This window comes from Schistocerca nitens, chromosome 1 (assembly GCF_023898315.1).
Source record: "Schistocerca nitens isolate TAMUIC-IGC-003100 chromosome 1, iqSchNite1.1, whole genome shotgun sequence".
Lineage (NCBI taxonomy): Eukaryota > Metazoa > Arthropoda > Insecta > Orthoptera > Acrididae > Schistocerca > Schistocerca nitens.
In genome coordinates, this window is record NC_064614.1 from 204,278,579 (window position 1) to 204,303,279 (window position 24,701).

A 24,701-nucleotide genomic window follows, 5' to 3' on the forward strand; every position below is an offset into this window, starting at 1 on the left:
GATCTAAGACATTTCAGATGAGTATATAAAACTTCTGGCCGGATAAGGATAGAGAAGGCTGTGTGTAGTCTTGTTTAAAAGTAGGCATCGCCTCAGTAGCCTTATTAAAACTGCAGAAATTCTAAATCACGAAGACTTGGTGCGGATTTAAACTCCGCACCTCTCGATGACGAGTCAAATGTCTTTTTTTTATTATTTTTTCACCTTCTTCGGACCGCGCGGGGTAGCCGCGCGATCTATTGCACCTTGCAACGGTTCTCGCGGCTCGCCCCGTCGGATGTTCGAGTCCTCGCTCGGGCTTGGATGTGTGTGTTGTCCTTAGCGTAAATTAGTTCAAGTTAGAGTAAGTAGTGTGTAAGCGTAGGGACGGATGGCCTCAGCAATTTGGTCCCATAGGAACTTACACCTTGTTCGGCCTACCCGGAAGACAGTTGTTCACAGTCTACCCTGCAGATGAATTGCATTTACTGGGGTTTTTCCTGTGAATCTGTCTGGCATCTTCTTTCCCTACTACTAAACTTACGACACGGTTTGAGCACAAGTCCCTCCAATTGGTTATCTCTAAATATTTGACATGGTTTAATTTCTGTGATCCTTCAGTAGTCGCGCAATAAGACGCTACCAGGACTTTGGTCTTATTAAGTGCATTGCAGTTACTTGCTCGTTCTGTATATTTATTTTATACTGCGAAAATATTTTACAAAATTTTCCCATTGGTGAACTTTCAAGCTGTTTAAATTTTAAAGGGGAAGCGGAGATGTTTTCAAGTCAGATCCTCCAAAGTTCTGATTTCACACTCTATGAGTAATCATACGAGACTCAAATGGAACGCTACTCGTACAACTGAAAGATACCATGTGGAGCAGAGGCCGATGCTTTACTCAGTTCACTGAAACTACATCATTTTGAGGGCAATATAATCAAAATACACAGAGTGAAATTCATGAAATTGAAGAATGTTAGCGGTTTGGCGTTGATAGAACCATTCGACAATTCGTCGATTAGAATATGTTATTCATTATTTTGCCGGTTCTTCATCAGCTATGCGGTTTTTGCTTTGCAAACGTACAAATATGAAAGATACCAAAGTTCATGAGTATATTCTTCTGTTGTTAGGCGGTTAGGACAAATAAAAGTAAGGGCTCAGCCGGGATTTGAACCCGGGACCTCCTGCACCCAAAGCAGGAATCATACCCCTAGACCACTGAGCCACCTGTGAAGAGTGTTCGAGTATGAAGGAAGACGTTAGCTTTCACAGCAGATGAGGCGACCTAGTTGTATGCTTAGCAACCTTGATGCACTCCCTCGCTGTGAGCAGGAAGCCGACTCAACAGCACACGCACGAAACGATAAACATGGTCCTTTTCTTGTTGTCTATTATGCAATAACCAAGTACCAACCAAAGCCCAATTTTTTACTGCTGTCTCATTTTTTTTCTGTCTCAGGCCATCAGCCAGCATCGTCACATTATTTCTTACGATTTCGGAAAGAAGGAAGATTAAATTGACAACACCTTTTGTATTTCATAGGCTTCGGAATGCAACTTCAACGTAGGACGAACTGGAACAGAACCTAACTACCGAGAAAACTACTGCACTGTCTGAAAGATGGCCCAGTATCTTCAGTCCGAAGGCAGGATGATTGCAGGTTAATGTTACGACCGCGCCGGGATATGAGGGAAATAAGGGCGCAACGTCCCTTGAAATCGATCGTGATCTTTTTCAAGGAACCATCCTGGCATTCGTCTGAGTGACCTAAATCTTGACTGCCAGTAATAGACTGTTGCACGCAAGTCCAGTGCCTTAAGGAATGCGCCACCAAATCCGGTATTTGACAACGCTCTCATATCTGTACGATACAATATCAATACCACCTTCAGCAAATTTTACAATGATTTGCACTGCATTGGTATAGATGAACTTCATCACTCAACGTTCTTATTCACCTTGAATGGCAACTAATAACCATTGTCGAAATGATAACTGTGAGTATTTTTTATTGCAGCGGCAGTTAGAGTTTTATTTATAGATTAAAAATGTTACGTAGATACAAAGCAAACAAACTGATGTAGTAAAATATTCCCATTTTCTGTCGATTGATAAAGTTCTTTTTTCTTTTTTGGTGTATTCCTTGGAAGTTTTCGTTTGCTGACTTTTACTCAGCGTGAATTCAATTATTATTTACCGTATGTAAAGTTTAATGAATTAACGAAATTCCACTTGAAAACATACTAAGAAAGATAAAGCTTTAAAAACGAGTTACTAGTTACTCGCGTATGGATTAATCGAAGCGATGTTACTTGCGATACATTTAAGAAAAAAGAAACAAGTGTAAAAGAAGCATCAAATAAAAAAAGTGGTTTCCTAAATTTCCTCTTCAAGACATGGTAGGTAAGATAAACGTTTAAAGGGCGCATTTCCAGTCGCTAATGTAGCGTAAAATCAGACATTTCATTGTGACATACTGCATAGTAAGAAAAGCAAAACATGTATAGGAGAAGAACAACAAAAGAGTTAGTAAAGAGGTATAAGGTAAACCTAACAGAATAAAAGTAATCTGATATTATCTACCTTTGAAAATTCCATAGCCTTTTTCGCAGTAACTGGTGGCACATTTGAAAATGAGCACGATATGAGGGAGAGCACATAATTTATGTGCTCACACGTAGTTTTAAAGCAACTGATATTAGTCAAGGAAAAACTACTGGTAGAGAGAGCGAGAAACGTACAGAAAATATCATACATTTGAGTATTTTAATACTCAAAAGTTATACGAAAGACTTGACTTCGTGTTCTCTCCTTTTGTTAGCACAAACTGGACGTGTAGGAGATAAGCATTTGTTGCATTGCATTAAAATTTTACACATTGTAAGCTGTGTGTAGCGTAAAAGAAAGGGTTCAAGAGGATGCTTCCTTATGCATGTAATCATTGATTATCTGCATTAAAGATAAACCGATCTATCATAAATCAACACAATTTACGAATACAATTTCCATCTTATATCTCAATAAGTTTCAAGATCACTCCGCAGCACATATAGTAAACAGCGGTCGCCGAAACTGCAGTTATTGATCTAGCTTTCTGCTTCTGAAACCTAATTTCGTGCTAAGAGAGGATAATTATTTACAATTTTTTGTAGTTCCAAAGTTAATTCAGTGAGTGGCCTCAGATGCATAAGAATGTTCAGGGACAATATGGTGACGCTGCAGTTTGATACTGTATCACGGACAAATAGCAACGAAATGGCGCGCTTCAAGGGGAAATTATCCTGAAATAAGTTCATTAATAAATATATTATTTTAGAAACAGTATAGATGACTTAGAAGCACACGCAGGTTCTCAAAGCAATACAAACAAGCGCCAATTTCACAATAAGCCATCGGAATACTAAGTACATAACGATTAATAAGACAGCAACTCTATTACAATACAGGAATACTTTGAATCTATAGCACGACGAATTAAAAAGATAGCATTATCACTATTATCAGCTTCCATGTAGTCAAAATTGAGCAGCATACGAGTTTGCATTCGCTATGAGGAAGAATACTGCCGCAAGCCTGAACAACGAGTTATCATCGCGAGTAAGTCGTGCAGAAATTTAGCAAACAATTCCAAAATAGTCTAACCAGTTCAGCTAAGTTTCACCACGACAAGTAGTTGAAAAACTCTGACCCAGATTCTTCATCATCTGCAAACTAGCTCAGATCGACGCCAGGCAAGCCCAGTCTTCCTATCAAGGCAAAACTCTCATCAGTACCATAAAAGAACACACTAAGACACACAAAAACAATTAGTCACTTCTAAACCGCGAAAGCTTCTCTTTGACTGACAGACAAACCGACCTCCCACAATTACGGAAGTGTCTCAGAAAACATGCAATGAGATTGACCAAACAGCTTATTTCGATCAATCGTAGCTGAGCACAGTAGAGAGCGTGAAATACTGCAAAGATAACTGTTACGATCAAATGGCTCAAATGGCTCTGAGCACTATGGGACTCAACTGCTGAGGTCATAAGTCCCCTAGAACTTAGAACTACTTAAACCTAACTAACCTAAGGACAACACACACATCCATGCCCGAGGCAGGATTCGAACCTGCGACCGTAGCGGTCGCGCGGTTCCAGACTATAGCGCCAGAACCGCTCGGCCACCAGCGGCCGGCTGTTACGATCAACTAAAAGTAAAATGTAGTAGACAAAAATGACAATGCCGATTGAACAGGCTACTTTCAACTTCACTGATCTTGTTTCTTTTTTTTTCCTAGTGTGGGGGTTGTGATATTCGCTATTTTTGGCTTCATTAAAACAGCAAATAGTTAATACTTTCAGCCAGAAGGCAAATACTTGTTTATAAAGAATGATTAATGTATAATAAGGCGTCGCATAGCGACGGTGGAATTTCCTAAACAATGTAATTCGTCTCTTTGGGCGGCAACATAAACAGAAGAATACGGATAGATATGCGATCCTTCACTATTTTGTTCGCTGGAGAACAATTGAAGCCTTGAGCGCTGAACACTTGTACTGTTTTTCATAAGTAACACGGACGCAGATTTGTGGCGGTCCGATCAAATTTTTTACTAACTGTATAAAAACGTGTTCCGTCTAAGTTTGAGTGAAGTGTAAAAAGAGGAACTGTTATAACTTATCGCGACGACGCGCGAGCGACTCAAGAGATCAATGGCTATATTAAAGAGAGCTCAATGGACATGAAACGGACATAAAAATCTACCGTCATTGTAGTACTAAGCATAAGGTACGATATATGTTTTAGTTATAATAAATATTTGTTCTCGAAATATTGAATCATTTAGAAGTGCTCATTCCTATCATCTCCTCAGTATTATTTTCATTTTAATTATGCATTTTGCTAAGATTACAGACACCAAGGTCAGCAGTCCAATGTGAGTGTTACATTGACAAAAGGAAAACTGTTTTATAGTCTTCTTGCATCAGCTGTAATATTGAATTTCCCTTTTGTGTGATGTTACAGTTGTTTTTGCGCCCTTAAGAACTTTCTGGTCCCTTAGGAAATTGTTTTGTCATAACAATAACTTCACGACCCGATATGATCGTATCTACGATCATGAAGTAATTAACTGTGACTGCTTCAAGCCACGCGAAACTGCAAGTAAAGACTATTCACATTTCATAATGCAATATTTTATGAAAATGGTCACTCCATGATTCTTACGCCAATTGTGACTGATAAAACAGTACGCGAAATCTAAATTTCCAACTTTTCCATTAAATAACAAAATCACTTTTATTTTGTTACATCACACTTTGGGCCCGAACAAGAAAAATGTGTCAGGTATCGCTGTTACATAACAGGGTGTATGGTGATGGCGGGTGTTGGGGGCGGGCTACACTTGTTATACATTGGGAAAATGTTCTTGAAGTCGTTGTCTAGGGGAGTCTACGAAAGGTCTTGACTCCTCGTAGTTCCTGTACCGCTTTGTCCTCATACTCCACAAGTCACTTGACGGCGTGTAACGGATGGTACTTCTGGTATCACTAAATCATCCCCCCTACCCTGTTCCACTCATGAATGGCGCATGGAAAGAACGACTGTCGGTAAACTTCTGTATTTGTTCAAATTTCTCTAATTTTCTCGTCGTGGTCATTTCGCGAGATGTATGTGGCAGGACTCTTCCCGGAAAGTACTCTCGAAATCTCAGTAGTAAACTTCTCCGTGATTCACAACGCCTCTCTTGTAGCGTCTGCCACTAGAGTTTGTTGAGCATCTCTGTAAGGCTCCTGCGCCGACCACAAGATCCCGTGACGCAACGCGCTGCTCTTAGTTGGATCTTCTCTTTCTCTTTTCTCTCCCCCTCCCTTAGATTAAGATTAGAATACTCTAGGATCAGTCGAATGCTCTTTCCGTAAGTCTATATATTATTTTTTTTTATGTTTGGCGAAGACTACGTGTGTGGTCATGGCGAGAATCCAAAACGAAGCTGATCAGTACAGTTAGGTCGCGAAAATGATCTATCAGGATGATGAGAGCGGAAAGTGTGATCTTTTCCTATGTTCTATTTGTATGAGCTAACATTCTTTTACATGGAGCCTATACAGGGTGTTACAAAAAGGTACGGCCAAACTTTCAGGAAACGTTCCTCACACACAAAGAAAGAAAATATGTTACGTGGACATGTGTCCGGAAACGCTTACTTTCCATGTTAGAGCTCATTTTATTACTTCTCTTCAAATCACATTAATTATGGAGTGGAAACACACAGCAACAGAATGTACCAGCGTGACTTCAAACACTTTGTTACAGGAAATGTTCAAAATGTCCTCCGTTAGCGAGGATACATGCATCCACCCTCCGTCGCATGGAATCCATGATGCGCTGATGCAGCCCTGGAGAATGGCGTATTGTATCACAGCCGTCTACAATACGAGCACGAAGAGTCTCTACATTTGGTACCGGGGTTGCGTAGACAAGAGATTTCAAATGCTCCCATAAATGAAAGTCAAGAGGGTTGAGGTCAGGAGAGCGTGGAGGCCATGGAATTGGTCCGCCTCTACCAATCCATCAGTCACCGAATCTATTGTTGAGAAGCGTACGAACACTTCGACTGAAATGTGCAGGAGCTCCATCGTGCATGAACCACATGTTGTGTCGTACTTGTAAAGGCACATGTTCTAGCAGCACAGGTAGAGTATCCCGTATGAAATCATGATAATGTGCTCCATTGAGCGTAGGTGGACTAAACTAAAATGAGCTCTAACATGGAAATTAAGCGTTTCCGAGTTTGGCCGTACCTTTTTGTAACACCCTGTATTTCGCTGGTTTCTCCGTATGTGAAGCAGCGCTCTAGAAAGTAAGCGACCAAAGCTTAGTGAAATATTGGGGGTAAGATCAATGCACCAACCGATTCATCTTCACAAAATGAGGGCTCAGCCGGGATTTGAACCCGGGACCTCCTGCACCCAAAGCAGGAATCATACCCCTAGACCACTGAGCCCGCTACGAGATATAAATCGCTATCAGGGTACAGACGTTAACGGCAGCTATGACAACATTCCTGCTCCTCGCTTGGCTGGCTGGCTTTGTGAGTCACGAAGCAGCCAACCGCTCCATTCGGGAAGCTGCTTCACGGACCAGCACACGTGCGCTAGTGCTTATATTGTGACCCTTTCTTATGGCTTAGCACGCGATGTCCTAGCAACACTTTCGTCACTGCTGGAAATATACTGCGCTCCGTCAGATGAACTGCAAAACAGAGCGTAAGGCTACAGACAGAGACATGCAGAATGAAACACGTTTCGCTGTCAAAAGGACAATTCAGCAATAATACCGAAAGCTCTCACAAAAACCAAAGAAATTCTGGTTATCTTCAAAGGCTGTTGGTGCCACCAAAGTTAGTGTCCAGACACTCGTGGGAAAGACAAGGACTGAAGCTGAGGGTATCAAAGCAAAAGTAGAATTGCAGAATTGGTTTCAAATGTTCATTTACAAAAGAAAACTCTGAAGTGTTGTCCCAATGTAAATTTCACACCGCTGCAAAGAAGAATGAAATAGATATTAGTCCCTGCGGGAGCGAGAATGGCTGCATTTGTTAAAATCGGGCCGGCAGGTGTGGCCGAGCGGTTCTAGGCGCTTTAGTCTGGAACCGCGCTACTGCTACGGTCGCAGGTTCGAACCTGCCTCGGGCATGGATGTGTGTAATGTCCTTAGGTTAGTTAGGTTTACGTAGTTCTAAGTTCTAGGCGACTGATGACCTCAGATGTTAAGTCCCGTAGTGCTCAGAGCCATTTCAACCAATTTTGTTGAAATCGAACAAAGCTCCAGAGCCGGACGAAATCTGACAGATTCTATAGCGAATTTGCGGTTGCGCTAGCTCCCCTCCTTTAACCATAATATACTGTTGGTCTCTCAATCCCAGCAGTTGAAGAAAGCACAGTTTACATCTGTCAACAAGGACAGCAGAAATGATCCACTAAGCTATCGCTCAATATCCTGGGCATCCATTTTTATGGAATCTTAGAAGATATCTGAGCTCAAACGTAATTCGTTATCTCGAACAGATCGACCTCCTTCATGCCAACTAGAATGGATTCCGAAAACGTCGACTACATCAAACCCAACTTCCTCTTTTTTTCATACGGACCAAGGCAGATAAATAGACCATTTCTTGATTTCTTAAAAGCATTCGACTTAGCAGGCTTACCGTCCTATGGGGTACCAAGTGAAGTTTGTGACTGTATTTACGATTTCTTCGTAGGGAGGATGCTTTATCATGATTGGAGAGTCGTAGAGAGATGAAATAACTTCAGGTGGGCCCCAGGGAAGTGTGTTGAGAAACTTGCTTTTTTTGTTAACGACCTGAGTCACAATATTAATAAAGAGTTTTCACAGATTATGCCGTTATTTTCAATGGAGTACTGTGTGAAAGAAACTGCAAAAATGTTGTCAAATCTTGATAAGATTTCAGAATGGTGCAAAGAGTGTCAACTTGCTTCAAATGTTAAGTTGTAGGCAAAGCAGGTGGGAGACCGCGGTTCACTGGTAGAACACTGGGGAAATGTATGTAGTCTGCAAAGGGGATTGCCGACTAAATATCCATGCAACTCATTCAGAATGTTGCTCAAGTGTGTGGTCCCATACCAATTGGGGCTAACAACAATGCGTTAACTTCGCCGCAGTTTTAAACGCAGGGTGTTTGGTAATTCCCGCTACAAACTTCGAGAACTTGTAGAGGGGAGTGGGTACATAACATTTGGAATAGGAACCGGTGTCTTGAAAGGTACCGTTTCCTTGCTACAACTAGTTGAAAGCATGTTTGTAACGCGACCACTTTTACAACCAATTATTTGTCGTGACCCGGTACATCACTTGTTTCACATTTATATTCATTAATAACGAAAGTAGTTGCTCGTATACTCGCGAACGGGTTCTCTTCAACGTGATGCAGTACGGCCTCTTCCACATCGGCTGTTCGGCGTGTCCTTGGAGTACCACAGACATACCTGCAGACGGTGGAGGTACCCTTTTCTCGAAGGTGTTGCGTAATGCCGGCCGGAGTGGTCGTGCGGTTCTAGGCGCTACAGTCTGGAGCCGAGCGACCGCTACGGTCGCAGGTTCGAATCCTGCCTCGGGCATGGATGTGTCTGATGTCCTTAGGTTAGTTAGGTTTACTTAGTTGTAAGTGCTCAGAGTCATCTGAACCATTTGTTGCGTAATTGTGACAAAAAGGGTATGCGATGTAATCGTACGTTATGGGTAACGATCTTGACAAAGGCGACGAACAACTTTTCCATTACCGTGAAGTTCGCCATTCAGGAGGATCATGTCGACGTATTCTGCAAATGTCTGCTAAACCAAGTTGCTCAAACACTCACAACAGCTGAATGACGCTCGAACCAGGTCAGAGAAGAAAGACAGACGCAGCCAGTCCAACGTAAGCATCCCCCTCTACCCACCATAACTACACTGTTGCATACCTACCTAGCAAACATTTATTCAAACGGCTGTAGCATGGGTTCGAATTCATAATATTGTCTACTCAGTCCCCCTCTACAAATCCTAAAGGTTGCTAAAGGGGAAATTTCCGAACGCCCTGTACTTAATGGCACAGTGTTTCAAGGGGAAATTAGTTCGTTCAAAATCGATGGAAAGCATCATTATTGCCGGGTCATGAACTTCAAAGTGAGGGTCAGACACACACAGTTCATAACATGTCACTGTAGGATTCCTAACGACATTTAGAACTTATAGACCTGTAGTACGACAGAGAGTTTCACAGTAAAATAAGTCTTGTAGACTCGTAAAAATATTTTCTGAACCGAAATTTCCACGTCACAAGTATACAGTTACGATTATGTCGGTGTTTGGACCTAGGTATTTATGCGAAAAACTTTTTTCCGCGGTGAAGAGAGCGGAATGTACCCGCAGAATCTCACCGACTGACTTCAGTCTAAAAGCTTATCTTCGAAGTAGCAGCGCTTAGAACGTGGTACCAGACATTAATGCCTTGGTGAAAAGCAAAATAAGTTGCATTCATTGACATTTAGTGTTCAAGTGTCTGAATGTATCACGAAATACATATTGAAGTCAGTTTAAACTTCGCCCCGCCGGCCGCTGGTGGCCGAGCGGTTCTGGCGCTACAGTCTGGAACCGCGCGACCGCTACGGTCGCAGGTTCGACTCCTGCCTCGGGCTTGGATGTGTGTGTTGTCCTTAGGTTAGTTAGGTTTAAGTAGTTCTAAGTTCTAGGGGACTTATGACCTCAGCAGTTGAGTCCCATAGTGCTCAGAGCCATTTGAACCATTTTTTTAAACTTCGCCCGAAAACGATATTCATCAGAAGACCGCATCAGTCATAGCAAATACCACGTTTCGTACTTAGCTACTCAAGGTTCTCTGCCTCATCAGTTAAAAGAAATGTAAGACATTTTATCGTCATTTCTCATAGGTGCAAATAAATATTTTGTATCCCGCCTGGATTGGCGGCCCGTGGGTCTGCTCCTGTGAACGGCTTCTGTAATATAGCCCGAGAGTGAGGGAAGCGAACACGAGCAGGAGAGGTGAAGCACTTCGGTACTGCATGTAACTTTATCACTTTTAATAGAGTCAAAAAAACGCAAGTAAATATCAAATGCATACACAACTTTGTCTAGGATGAGCACGCAGATGTGTAATCCTGTGAAGTTAGGAAGACCGATCTGTATAATCTCAAAGATTGCTGTCCAAACTTAAACTGAACGTAACTAATACAAAGTCTCAATAGGAAGTTAGCCCACTCGGCAGCAGAAGCGCTATTTCCAGGCCGTCTCCTCTTAATGAAATGGGCCGGAAAACAAGACAGCGCTCGCTGAGCTCCGCAGCGTCGGCCAGAGGGCGCTGTGGTCGGCGTAGTTGGTCTTCTCTCGTAGTGCCAACTTACGAGAGCGTGCACCTACGTTGTGGCATCGTAACTATCGACACCACAAAATATGCCACGAAAGGCATTAATCAGCCACCGTGAAGCGATACATCTGCCTCGAACTGTTAGCTGCCGTATAATAGAGTCTTTGACAACAGTACCTCGCGCCCAGCTGCCTTGTTCCGATTCCTCCTCCCAGTCCAATTCTGGCCGTGAGCCTGCCGGTTGCTCGCTGCTGACACAAAAGCGCGAGCCAGCTCGCACGAGCAGGTCGGTGGACAGGCCTGGTCGAAGCAGTCATTCTCCCCGCGCTCCATACCTGAACTGGAATAAGCACATGCTGTTGCAAGTACGCTGGCCGGTGTGGCCGTGCGGTTCTAGGCGCTTCAGTTTGGAACCGCGTGTCCGTTACGGTCGCAGGTTCGAATCCTGCCTCGGACATGGATGTGTGTGATGTCCTTAGGGTAGTTACGTTTAAGTAGTTCTAAGTTCTAGGGGACTGATGACCTCAGATGTTGAGTCCCATAGTGCTCAGAGCCATTTGAACCATTTGCTGTAAGTACCCCCTGTCACGCACTTCACTGAGGTTTGCGGAGTGTGGTTGTAGATGTACCGGGTGATCAAAAAGTCAGTATAAATTTGAAAACTGAATAAATCACGGAATAATGTAGATATTGTAGATAGATAATGTAGATTGACACACATGCTTGGAATGACATGGGGTTTTATTAGAACCAAAAAGACACGAAAGTTCAAAAAATGTCAGACAGATGGCGATTCATCAGATCAGAAGAACATGGACTGAGGTCTGGTGACCTGGGAGGCCAAGCATGACGAAAGTGGCGCCTGAGCACACGATCATCACCAAACGACGCGCGCAAGAGATCTTTCACGCGTCGTGCATAAACATCTTACGTTCCAGCAGGTGTTAATCAGCCGTGCTGGGGATGATACGATTCTGTAACATATCGGCGTACCTTTCACCCGTCACGGTAGCACTTACAAAACCAGAATCACGCATTTCCTCGAAGAAAAAAGGCCCGATAACGGTAGATGTGGTAAATCCAACCCATACCCTGACTTTCTCGTCGTGCAATGGAGTTTCCACGACAGTTCTAGGATTTTCGGTAGCCCAAATTCTGCAGTTGTGGGCGTTGACAGACCCTCGGAGCATGAAATGAGCTTCGTCGGCCCACAACACATTACTCACCAATCGTCATCTTCCGCCATCTTTTGAAACGCCCACACCATAAATGCCCTCCGCTTCACTAAATCGCCAGGTAACAATTCATTATGCCGATGGATTTTGTACGGATAGGTTCCGTGCGACTGCACGAACGCTGGCTCCCCCGTGCATAGACGAACCCGCAACAGTCTCCATTTCTTCCTGAACTGTCTCAGCAGCATTACGCTTTGTGCTCGGTCGGCCACTACGGCGACTATCGTCTAAACAACCCGTGGCTTCGAACTTCGAAATCATTCTCGCCACAGCTGCATTTGTCAATGGACCTTTACCCGTTCGAATCCCCTTCCTATAGCGATAGGATCGTAACGCTGAACTAGCACATTCCCCATTCTGATAATACAGCTTCACTAAAAGTGCCTTTTTAGGTAACGACAACATGCTGCGACTGCTGGCGCATCTGATTCCCTCTCTCATTACAGCTCCTTTTATACACGATTGTCATGTGCAGTCACTGACGTTTTGCTGTCCAGCGTCATCTGTCGAACATTTTGTGAACTTTGTTTTTTTTTTTGTTCTAATAAAACCTCATGTCATTCCAAGCATGTGTGTCAATTTTTACCTCTCTATCTACATTATTCCGTGGTTTATTAAGTTTTCAAATTTATACTCACTTTTTGATCACCCGGTAGAACTGGATGGTCTATGACTAGTTCGCATTCCACCATAGTGCGAACTTGAACGTCTATGCCGAGGAACCTACGTGCATTTTAACTCACTGTTATTATGAGAAACTTGATAGACCAAATATACTAAACACTCCTAGCGAGATCTCCAAATGCTTACCATACTAATGAACGTCAGGTACGAATTTCAGAAAGTTCAACAAAATCACGAGTAGTTCAGCAATAATTTGTTAGCATTTTCTTAGTCGCAGAAGCGTAGAGAACAACTTAAAAACAAACGCTTAAAATTCAAGGTTGTTCTGTCACGTTACTTGGAACACACCACCCATCAAGTCTACAGACTAGTTCTGTAACTTTATTATACATTCTACTCCCTCCCCCCCCCCCCTCCATTTCGTTTAGGTGAGGGGAGTTTTGCCAACAGTGCAATGACATTAGCCGTTCAGGTTAGCGTTTTACAACGTTTATAGAGACTTAGAAATATTTATTTTAAATGAAACAAAGGTGATACTGTTTTTACTAATTTCAAGTTAAATGAGACTATTTATTAAAGTTTTATAGAATCCAGTACACTGAAGAACCGTGGTAGTTCATGGTCCTCAGTTTATGTGGAGAGAAATGTTGATGTGAATAACTTTTAGTTCAAGATGTGAGCGGAAGTAAAGAGGAACTTGGGAATGGATGTTTATATTGTTGGGAGGGAGGGAGTAGTTCAGTATGGCTCGGCGAGTTTAGAAAGGACGGAAGAGGAACCTTATACTCAGAAAGATAGAAAAGAAATTGTTTTGTATAATACGGCATGTAAACGTTAAGACGGGTTACATTCTCAGTCAGTGGGATCTCGTTGAATTTTCGTTGCAGGAGGATACAAACTATGTATCAGGAGGATACAAACTATGTATATGTTCAGAAGAGTGACATGAATTGATGTACATCAGGAGGGGTGATTATAGGAGATATGATGTTCATGGGCCTTGTAGGCTTTCACTGTGGGTGAGACAGTATGGGGATTCCATATCATGGTAAACGATTCACGTCGAGGAACAGAGGAACACGTGAGGACGTGAAAGGTAGGTGAATATCAAGGCATGGGACGGGGGGAGGGGGGGGGGGGAGACTTGTAAAATTCTGAGGCTGAGGTCCAAGAGGCGTCGACAAAGATAGGGATGGGACTTAACATTTTTCTGGGGAGTTGCTGAATAACCTGCTACCGGTTACCTTTCCGATACATCTACATTTATACTCCGCAAACCACCCAACGGTGTGTGGCAGAGGGCACTTTACGTGCCACTGTCATTACCTCCCTTTCCTGATCCAGTCGCGTATGGTTCGCGGGAAGAATGACTGCCGGAAAGCCACCGTGCGCGCTCGAATCTCTCTAATTTTACATTCGTGATCTCCTCGGGAGGTACAAGTAGGGGGAAGCAATATATTCGATACCTTATCCAGAAACGCACCCTCTCGAAACCTGGACAGCAAGCTACACCGCGATGCAGAGCGCCTCTCTTGCAGAGTCTGCCACTTGAGTTTACTAAACATCTCCGTAACGCTATCACGCTTACCAAATGACCCTGTGACGAAACGCGCCGCTCTTCTTTGGATCTTCTCTATCTTCTCCGTCAACACGATCTGTTACGGATTCCACACTGATGAGCAATACTCAAGTATAGGTCGAACGAGTGTTTTGTAAGCCACCTCCTTTGTTGATGGACTACATTTTTTAAGGACTGTCCCAATGAATCTCAACCTGGTACCCGACTTACCAACAATTAATTTTATATGATCATTCCACTTCAAATCGTTCCGCACGCATACTCCCAGATATTTTACAGAAGTAACAGCTACCAGTGTTTGTTCCGCTATCATATAATCATACAATAAAGGATCCTTCTTTCTATGTATTCGCAATACATTACATTTGTCTATGTTAAGGCTCAGTTGCCACTTCCTGCACCAAGTGCCTATCCGCTGCAGATCTTCCTGCATTTCGCTAGAATTTTCTAATGCTGCAACTTCTCTGTATATTACAGCATCATCCGCGAAAAGCCGCATGTAACTTCCGACGCTTATCTACTAGGTCATTTATATATATTGTGAAAGTTCATGTTCCGATAATTTACTTCGCACCATTACTTTTATTTTAAACAGAAGAAATTGAGTATTCCACAGTGCAGTTAAGTGAATCGTTTTAGAGCACTGATGTACCAAAACATTATCACTACTGGCCACCGCGAGGCTGAATGCCTCCTCATAGTGTTGTGGGCATGTGACAATAGCATTTCTTGTAACACAAGGTCGATGGCTGGGTCCTTACGCGCCGTCATCCAGGCGAATGGCTGCACGAAACATGCTCCGCGCCACAGATGCACGCCGGTGAAGGCAGAATTATGCTATGGGGTTCGTTGAGTTGGGCTTCCATGGGATCTGTGGTGGTAATAGAAGGTTTCATGACAGCAGTGAACTTCGTGAACTTATTGCGGGCCATCTACATCGCTTCATGCTTGAAATCTCCCGCACGGTCAGAGTCGTGCAACAGTGGTTTGAGGGGCATTATAGTGAACTCACATTGATGTCTTGGCCAGCAAATATACCTTAACTCCACCCATTGGAATGAATATCGGGTGCCAACTGCGTGCCCGCAAACTGCCATCCCGTAATTTGTGGGAATTGCTTGATCTGCGCGTAGGCACCTGGTGCCACATACTTCTGGAATCCTGTCAAGAACGTGTAGACTCCATGCCAAGCAGAATCGCTGTTGTACTGTGTTTGAAAAGTGGAACGACAGCTAACACAGCTTGCAACCAACCTGGTTAGTTGGCTTGGGGGAGGGAACCAAACAGCGAGGCCATCGGTCTCATCGGATTAGGGAAGGATGGGGAAGGGAATCGGCCGTCCCCTTTTAAAGGAACCATCCCGGCACTTGCCTGAAGACATTTGGGGAAATCACAGAAAACCCAAATGAGGATGGCCGGACGCGGGTTTGAATCGTCGTCCTCCCGAATGCGAGTCCAGTGTAAACATGCGGTCATAACGTTTTGGCTCATAGGTGTATGAGGATAATTAGAAAAATCTTTCCAGTACTGTAATATTTCCAGTTTGTCACATAGCAGAGCTGCATAAGACACGTTGTGGAGTCAACGAAGTTACTCTCAACACGGTAATGGCGACAAAAAGTAATATCGTAAGAGAACTGCCAAGCAGCAGTTTGTATTTAGCAAACTCTATAGAGAATCTGACGCGTGGTCGGATATGGATAGAGCCGGTTCTCTTTCTTTCGCAAAGAGCTCCTTGTCCGTCGGTATGCTGTTTCCTTCTGTGTAACGACACCAATTATCACTGAAATTCTTACTTTAATATACAATTTCTCGTCCACTTCCTAGACATTTCACTTTCCTTATTAATGTGGTACAAGGCGTCCACTGACACTGGAAAATAGTGGAAAGTTTTTTTCTGCGTGTCTTGCCCTTGTAGCTGCGTGTTTTACTACTTTCCTCGTACAATCAACTGTAGTCATCAATGCTCTGAGTGCAAAAAAGATTCCACAGGCTGGATTGTGCAATGTGCACACACTTGTTAAGGTATCGCTAAACGATGGCTTCGCATACATTTGCGGTCTTGAGAAGTTTCGGATTACACAATGGCGCCTGGTCTGTGGCTAGACACCAGACGCACAACGGAAGAGAGAAAGTCTACATGATTCCCTTTGTCATTAGGGCTTAGTGGTTTAGGGGTGCCGGCACGGTAGCTCAGCGTGTTCGGTCAGAGGGTTCAATGCCCTCTATAACAAAAAAACTGAGCGGATCAACGATAAACTTTATCGGGCGTCATGCACCATACTGCACATGGCCAGATTCGCTAAATCACTCGATCTTAATTTCATATACGAGGGTAAGTCAATTATTATCCGCAATTTAGTTATATTTTTGTTTATTATGGTAGTACTGTCGTTTTACGTTGATGAAGCATGCTTTGTTTATTTGTTGTTATATCTTTGTAATTTTCAAGCTGCTAGGTTAGTTTCATTATCGCTGCCGTGCTGTTAATCATGGCTGCTCCGCTGTCTATTTGCACGAAAGAAGAGCAACGTTCAGTGATCCGTTTTTTGTGCTCGGAAGGCGTATCAGGGGCCAAAATTCATCGAAGACTTTCGGTACAGTCCGGGAAGAGTGTTTTGCCACAACGGAGTGTCTACGAATGGATTGAAAAATTCCGAAATGGTCGCAGAAGTGTTACGCACAATGAAGCCGTTAACCGTAATAAATGAAGAAACCATTGAGCGTCCACAGAAATGATTCTCTTAGACAGACGATTAAATATTGACGAAGTGGCACATCGTCAGCAAATTAGTCACGGTTCTGCCTACGAAGTCATCCACAACAGACTTGGGTTTCACAAAGTTTGCCGGCCGCGGTGGTCTAGCGGTTCTAGGCGCTCAGTCCGGAACCGCGCGACTGCTACGGTCGCAGGTTCGAATCCTGCCTCGGGCATGGATGTGTGTGATGTCCTTAGGTTGGTTAGGTTTAAGTAGTTCTAAGTTCTAGGGGACTGATGATCACAGATGTTAAGTCCCATAGTGCTCAGAGCCATTTGAACCATAAAGTTTGTGCAAGATGGGTCCCGAAACAACTCACACAGTTGCATAGACAAACGCGCTTGGACATCTGCAAAAAACATTTGGATCGTTATGGTAACGAAGGGGACAACTTCTTAGACAGGATCATTACTGGTGAAGAAACATGGATCCATCATTACGAGCCGGAGAGTAAACGGCACAGTGTGGAATGGAAAGATCAAAATTCGCCGTGTAAGAAAAAGTTCAAGACCCAACCGTCCGCAGGAAAACTGATGTTTACGGTTTTTGGGGCGCACAAGGTTCAGTACTGGAATATTACAGGGAAAGGGGCACAACGATAAAGAGTGTACGTTACTATGAGATGCTTACTGCCAGGCTGAAGCCTGCAATTCGAAGTAAACGCCGAGGATTGCTGTCAAAAGATGGTGTGTTGTGCCCGTCCACACACTGCTGCCCACACTGCTGATACACTCCAGAAACTCAAATGCGAAGTACTGGATCATCCTCCATGTAGTCCAGATATTTCCCCCTTCTGATTATCACTTGTTTGGTCCACTCAAACAGGCATTAAGGGGCCGTCGATTTGCCTCGGAGGAAGCAGCGAAAGAAGCGGTGCACTCCTGGCTCGCAGCTCAACCGAGAACCTTCTTTTATGAGGGTATCAGGACGCTTGTGCAACGATGGACCTTGATTACAATAAAATTTTATAACTACTTTGCGGATAATAATTTACTTACCCTCGAAAAATTTCTTGGACTATTTTAAACAGCGGGTGAAACGTAGCAGTCAACATCCTCGTAGTTTGGTAGCATCAAGCATCCATCAGTGGCTTCAGCTGGATGTGGCATACCTGCAGAAACTTGCGGACTTTCATTCGCGCCAAATTAAGGCCATTGCCAACGCTAGAAGTGGTGTTACGCGGTATTAGCGTCAAGTCTCCTAAGGGTTACTAAATTTTTGCCTAGTGTGCTTTTATTTAAGGGCAATAGCGCTGACTGAAGGGAAATATATAAAGTAATAAACATGAATTTAAACATCAACTGTACGATGCTATACCCAGTGATGTGTGGAGGTTATGGCACGGAGCAGGGACTGTGGACACCATCCACTGATGTTGACTGCTGACTGTGTGGCGGTGACATGGAATTAAATAGCAGAAGCCCCACCCATTGCCTGTCATCCTACGTCATCTTTAGCCAATAGGATCAACGTATGCGATACATGTCGTACAGCAGGCACACAAACTTTAATACTATGCTAGGTATTATCGTAAGTTATGTGTATGTAATAGCTGTTAAGTTATGCAGTTGGAAAATTTTACATACTATTAAAAGGTATAATTGCCAGTCCATGTTATCAGTTAACATGTTACTAGACTGCCCTCTGTGGGACTTTCTTGTATAGTAAAGATGGGCTGTATGACGCCGCTGGTTACTTAGTGAAGTGGGTGCTTTATAGACAGCGATCAAAGATGCTACGCCGCTGCCATATCGCATTCGGCTCGGCCGCGTATGATCTTCATATTTGCATTGGTTGTAATTCGTACTTCAACGCCGACCGCCAACATTTTATGCAGCGTCATGTACCGAAGATAACCCGTGTAACCACACGCAGTACACGGCACTGCATAAAATGTTGGCGGTCGGTGCTGAAGGACGACTTACAACCACTGCAAATATGAAGATCATGCGCGACCGAGCCGAATGCAATATGGCAGCGGCGTAGCAGCCCATCCTTAGTATACAAGAAAGTCCTGCAGAGGGCAGCCTAGTAACACGTTAACCGATGCCGTGCACTGGTCAGTTATACTTTTTAATGTTATATTACGCAAAATTTTAACTGTATAACTTACCACTTGTTACTTAAACATAACTTACGACAATATTTAGCATAATATTAAGTTTTTATGCATGCTGTATGGCATGTATCGCATACATTGTATCCTATTGGCTAAAGATGACATTGGGGAATAGGCAAGGGGGCGAGGCTGTTGTTATTTAATTCCATGACACTGCCACATAGTCAGCAGTCAACATAAGTGGGTGATCTCCACAGTTCCTGCTCAGTGCCATCATCTCTGCACGTCATCGCTGGGTATAACATCGAATAACTGATGTTTAGCATAATGTTTATTATGTTACATATTTCCCTCTAGTTTGTTGTACTCTAAATTACAGAGTATGCTCCGAAGATGATCCACTTCAGTTCGAAACTCGTCACCATTTATGGATAAAAGTGTTTTTGCGTGATCAAGACTGTTCTGTATAATAGCATGGTAGAAGAGATGTAAACTGTGAAATAAACAATAAACTATTCTAATATTCTTTTACAGGCTATAAAACTCCGTTAACGTCTATTACCCTACTGGGTGAGGGGATCGTTCCGATATTTCTAAAGCAATCTCGGGAAAGTTTCGCAAAATCAGACATCTTTATTTATGCATTTTCTGTTCAGATATTCGCCTGTCAACTTCATTAGGAACGGCATTATTTGCTGGCTGTGTATGATCTGCATTGACTTGCGAAAACCACAGAAAACCTTAATCTGGATAGCAGAGCGAATTTGAACAGAGGCCCACCGGAAAAAAAATTCATAAGACTGAACATCACAATGAAAGTAACAAGTCCGAAGCATAACCTGCCTCATTAAAGATATTAAATAGGGACATTTACAGGCCAGTATTTCTCCCTAACGCTCTACACAGGAACGTACGTTTGCATTCATTATAAGACTACTATTCACAACACTTCTAGACTCTGATGTGTGTTCTATTTTTCACCTCTTGAAGATAAAATTGAGGGCTCAGCCGGGATTTGAACCCGGGACCTCCTGCACCCAAAGCAGGAATCATACCCCTAGACCACTGAGCCCGTTAAGAAAGATGTTCTTGCCTTAACATTCGACAAACACATCGCAGCGCCTTGCGTGCTGTCTGAGTCACGCAGTAGCGTGGGCAACTCCCAGGGAGATGGTTCGACAGCATATGCGTTTGGAGAACACTTTCCTTTCCGCCAGAGGAAGGAGGCAAAGTTAAATCTCTCTATAAGTCCTGCTTTCCTAAGCCCTGATTCAGGCAGTGAAGCTTGTACAACTATAAAGGGCACTCTGGAAGTGCTATTTGGTAGTTGCATTGTCGTTTATGACTGCGAACGAACTACCGTCACGTGCCGAGCGAGATGGCACATTGGTGACATTGGACTCAAAATGCAATTAGTAAATGTCCTTTAAATCTACATTTAAAGATGAATGGGCTTGGAAAATAAATTTACGGACTTGTCTACTGAAGTCTGGTATTTCAGTCTAATAGTGAAGCTGTTTTAAAATAATAATGTTTTTCATGTACGAATCTCAGCATCAAGCTTGTCTTTCTTTAACAGCTTCGTTCTGCGTATATGAACCAGGTCTAATTATTTAAACAGGGAATATTCGATGGTAATACAAAGAACCAACCAGTATTATAGCTCTATAGAGAATTTTTCATAAGTAGATAGACAAAGAATGTTATCGTTAGATTTATCGATACATTCCTAGCCACATAGTAATGCGATTGCTTCAGCCGTACCGGTGCTGTGCAGGTGGACCAACTGTTCTCTAAGACTTAGGTGGGTGATAGATACTTCTGTTATAAAATATGGCCTGCGAGTTAGTAAGTTTACCTGCTGCTGTGACGATCGATAGCTTATTTTTGACTCAGAAGAATTACAACGACAAGCTATCATGTAATCTTAATTCACGCTGCATCGATGAGTGCAAGAGTAAAATTTTTATAAATGTGTCTCACTGACACAGAATAATAATCAGTGTGTTTAAATATGCCGGCCGGAGTGGCCGAGTGGTTCTAGGCGCTACAGTCTGGAACCGCGCGACCGCTACGGTCACAGGTTCGAATCCTGCCTCGGGCCTGGATGTGTGTGATGTCCTTAGGTTAGTTAGGTTTAGGTAGTTCTAAGTTCTAGGGGACTGATGACCTCAGAAGTTAAGCCCCATAGTGCTCAGAGCCATTTGAACCTTTTATTTGTTTAAGGGGATACGGAATCGGATTTTGGGTTAAAAAATCGAATTTTTTTTTATTGGCGTATTATATTCTGCCATGTTTCCTCTTTAAAATGACGTATCATACATAGCTCTACTACAATTATAACTATTTTATTTTTATATATTTGTGAGATCGGGTATTGCGCTTTAGTTATACACGTCTCTCGTGGCTGACCATGAACTTTTTGGCAGTACCTTTAAAGTGACATGAATTCAAATATCCCGGTTTCCAGCGACTATTTATACACTAGTTGCCCGAAAATGTTTCTCTCTGGTTTCCTCAAGTTACTCTTTGACTTTGTGGCGGGACTGTTTTGTAAACAGTGTGATATAAGAAAGTAGTTGTTGTTGAGTTATTTCGTATTTAGTGCTTCATTTTTCGCAGTGAAAATGCCTAGAGCTAAAGCAAAAGTATTTAAAAAGCGTGTGAACTGGCAAAAGAAAAGAAATAATGATTCATTAGCAAAGCAAAGCAGTTCATCATCATCACTGTTGGAAAATGTGAATCCACTTATTACTGATTTGCCGAACGAACTTACACCAAATGAAAACAGTGCTTCTCATAAAAAACTAAGAGATTTGGAAGAGAAATATAATTTACTTGATAGAGGGAATGAAGTTTTTGAACTCATTGATACGAATATATTGTGTGAAGCTCTTGAAAACAGTTTGTGCTGCAAAAAATGTCATGGAAACGTTTCTCTGAAAGTAGAATCCCATGTTGGCCTGGCTGCCCAGTTTAATTTAATATGCAGTGTTTGTAAATACAGCTGTAAGTTTCCAAGTTCGGTTTCAGTAACTGTAAATAATGGATACAAGAAAACTGAACTTTATAGTGTAAATATTAGGTTAGTTTATGGATTGCGAGCAATTGGTAAGGGCAAAGCAGCTGGTGATATGCTGCTATGTGGTGTTCTAAATCTTCCAAGTGCACCTTCAAAGTTTGAAGCTTACAATTATGTACTAGGATCTGCAGTTGAAGATGTAGCACAGAAGTCAATGCAGGTTGCTGTGGAAGAAGCAGTGGAAGAAAATGACGGCAGTCGTGACCTCACAGTGGCGTTTGATGGCACGTGGCAGAAAAGGGGCCACACCTCCAACAATGGTGTTGTAACAGCAACTAGTGTTGATACTGGCAAGGTTATTGATGTTGCAATAATGTCTAAATACTGTAGGTGCACAGGCAGGCTGAAAAATGAACACAGTGATGACTGTATTGCTAATTATTATGGTAGTAGTGGTGGCATGGAGGTTGCTGGGGTGAAGAAAATTTTTCATCGCTCTTCACAGTGGTATAATGTTCGCTATGTCAAATATCTGGGAGATGGTGACTCTAAAGCATTCAAAGAAGTTTTGGAAAGCAAACCATATGGGAACAGTGTAAATATAAGCAAACTTGAATGTATAGGACATGTGCAGAAGAGAATGGGTGCCAGGCTGAGAAGGTTAAAATCAGTTATGAAAGGGAAAAAACTAGATGATGGGAAAACCTTGGATGGCAGAGGAAGATTGACTGATTCCATAATAGACCACATTCAGAACTGCTATGGCCTTGCAATCAGGCAAAATACAGGCAATCTTGAAGAAATGAGGAGAGCTATATGGGCTTTATATTTCCACACCGCATCCACGGATGAGCATCCACAACATGGTTTGTGCCCCAAAGGTGAAAACAGCTGGTGTAAATACAATAGGGGACTAACAACAGGAGAGAAATACATTCACCACCACAGTCTACCATCAGCCATCATGGCAGAAATAAAGCCCATTTTCAGAGATCTGGCTGACAGAAGTCTTCTGATGAAATGTCTTCACGGAAAAACGCAGAACCCCAACGAGTGCTTGAATAGTGTGATATGGCATCGTCTCCCAAAAACAGTGTTTGTCGGAATTAATACACTACATTTTGGTGTGTATGATGCTGTGGCAACCTTCAATCTTGGAAATATAACTAAATGCCAGGTCCTTCAAAAGTTGGGTATGTGTGTTGGTTCCCGTACGGTACGTGCTATGTTCTTTTTAGATCAGCACAGACTAAGGCATGCTGATAATATAATCAAGACATTAGTGAAAAAAGCAAGACAGGTGCAGAGGGGTGCCAAAAGAAGACTTGAAGATGATTATGAAGACTGTGAAGGGGGTATTAGCTACGGATCAGGAATGTTTTAATCTTCTTTCTCCGTTTCCCGTAAGTTTACTTTTTACTTCATCTAGGAACATTATCTCAGGTACTGGTCAACCTAGAAGTCTGAAATTTTTATGACGTAGTGACATAGGTCCCTATTACATACTGAAACAACGATTTTTTAATTACTTGATTTACAAAAGACTTAGGGGTGATAGTCTAGTAAAAAGCGATGGAAAAAATTTACTTAAAAATAAATGTACAGTATCTCTGTAAGAAAATACTTTGACAATAAACTGTTGTTTCAGTATTGTTGTAACATATGAATGCACATACAGTAAAATTTTTACCTCTCTGTCTCCAGTAGTTTGTGAGAAAATGTTCCCTATAGTAGGCATATATTAACATTGCGGGGATAGGTGATTCCGTATCCCCTTAAATATAAATTTAGAATATAAAGCAAAGATAGCTTATTTTCCTTAAGGAATTCTGTAGACACCAGAATACGCTCATCAAGGAGACTCGTCATTATCCAGTGTGGTTTGTTTCTCCACGTCACAATAGCTCTTTGAAGAGCTTAATTTCCGTCATTTATGCAACCTATTCGCAGTCCGTCCCTTTTTCCGTGAGTAAGGGACCAGGAAACTGAAAAAGTCCTTCCATGTAGCATCATTGACTGAAATTCTTTCTTAGCAGGTGTTCGACACTTACGAAACTATGGTGTCTTAAACTAAATCGTTTAGTTTTGATATCGTCGACTTGTTGGTGACTTGGGAGAACTCGAATGCAAATGTAACTCAGGTGGCAGCAGTGGTCTATTGAGCGACACGCCAAGACGCTTGGGATGTTTAGAGGTAGGTAATTTTCCCGTTTTCCGGAATAGTGTACCGTAGTGTTTCCGTGGCGGATTGGTTTCGCTGGTCTGTCAGCTACCTTGTTTCCGTCGATCCCAATGTATCCAGGATTGTACTAAAATTACACATCTTTTACCTGCCTTAGTAGAGGAAGGATACTGTCCCGACCCATCTGAACCAACTTACCGGTGTGACAGATATCCTAGGTCCTAAACAGAGACGGAGCAAAGATCCTGCCAGGGTGATTGCCAGGCCCACACTAAACTTGGTCATGACAGAGTACAACAAGATAAGCACTCCGTTTATGGTTTCTACAGAGAGTTTTAATGGCATTTTATTGGAGTATTGCAAACATATAGTGGTACTTGC

At 42.6% G+C, this 24,701-nt stretch overlaps 1 protein-coding gene and 3 non-coding genes across 4 annotated transcripts in view; 1 reads left to right on the forward strand and 3 right to left on the reverse strand.

Annotated features, from left to right (window-relative positions):
* LOC126245881 (uncharacterized) overlaps positions 1-24,701 on the forward strand; it is a 695,521-nt gene that overhangs the window by 345,993 nt on the left and 324,827 nt on the right. The gene's annotated exons all lie outside the window — the stretch shown is intronic.
* On the reverse strand, positions 1,140-1,211 carry Trnap-ugg (transfer RNA proline (anticodon UGG)). The gene has a single exon. It is a non-coding gene; the product is annotated as a tRNA-Pro (tRNA).
* Trnap-ugg (transfer RNA proline (anticodon UGG)) lies at positions 6,907-6,978 on the reverse strand. Its single transcript has one exon. It is a non-coding gene; the product is annotated as a tRNA-Pro (tRNA).
* On the reverse strand, positions 20,117-20,188 carry Trnap-ugg (transfer RNA proline (anticodon UGG)). The gene has a single exon. It is a non-coding gene; the product is annotated as a tRNA-Pro (tRNA).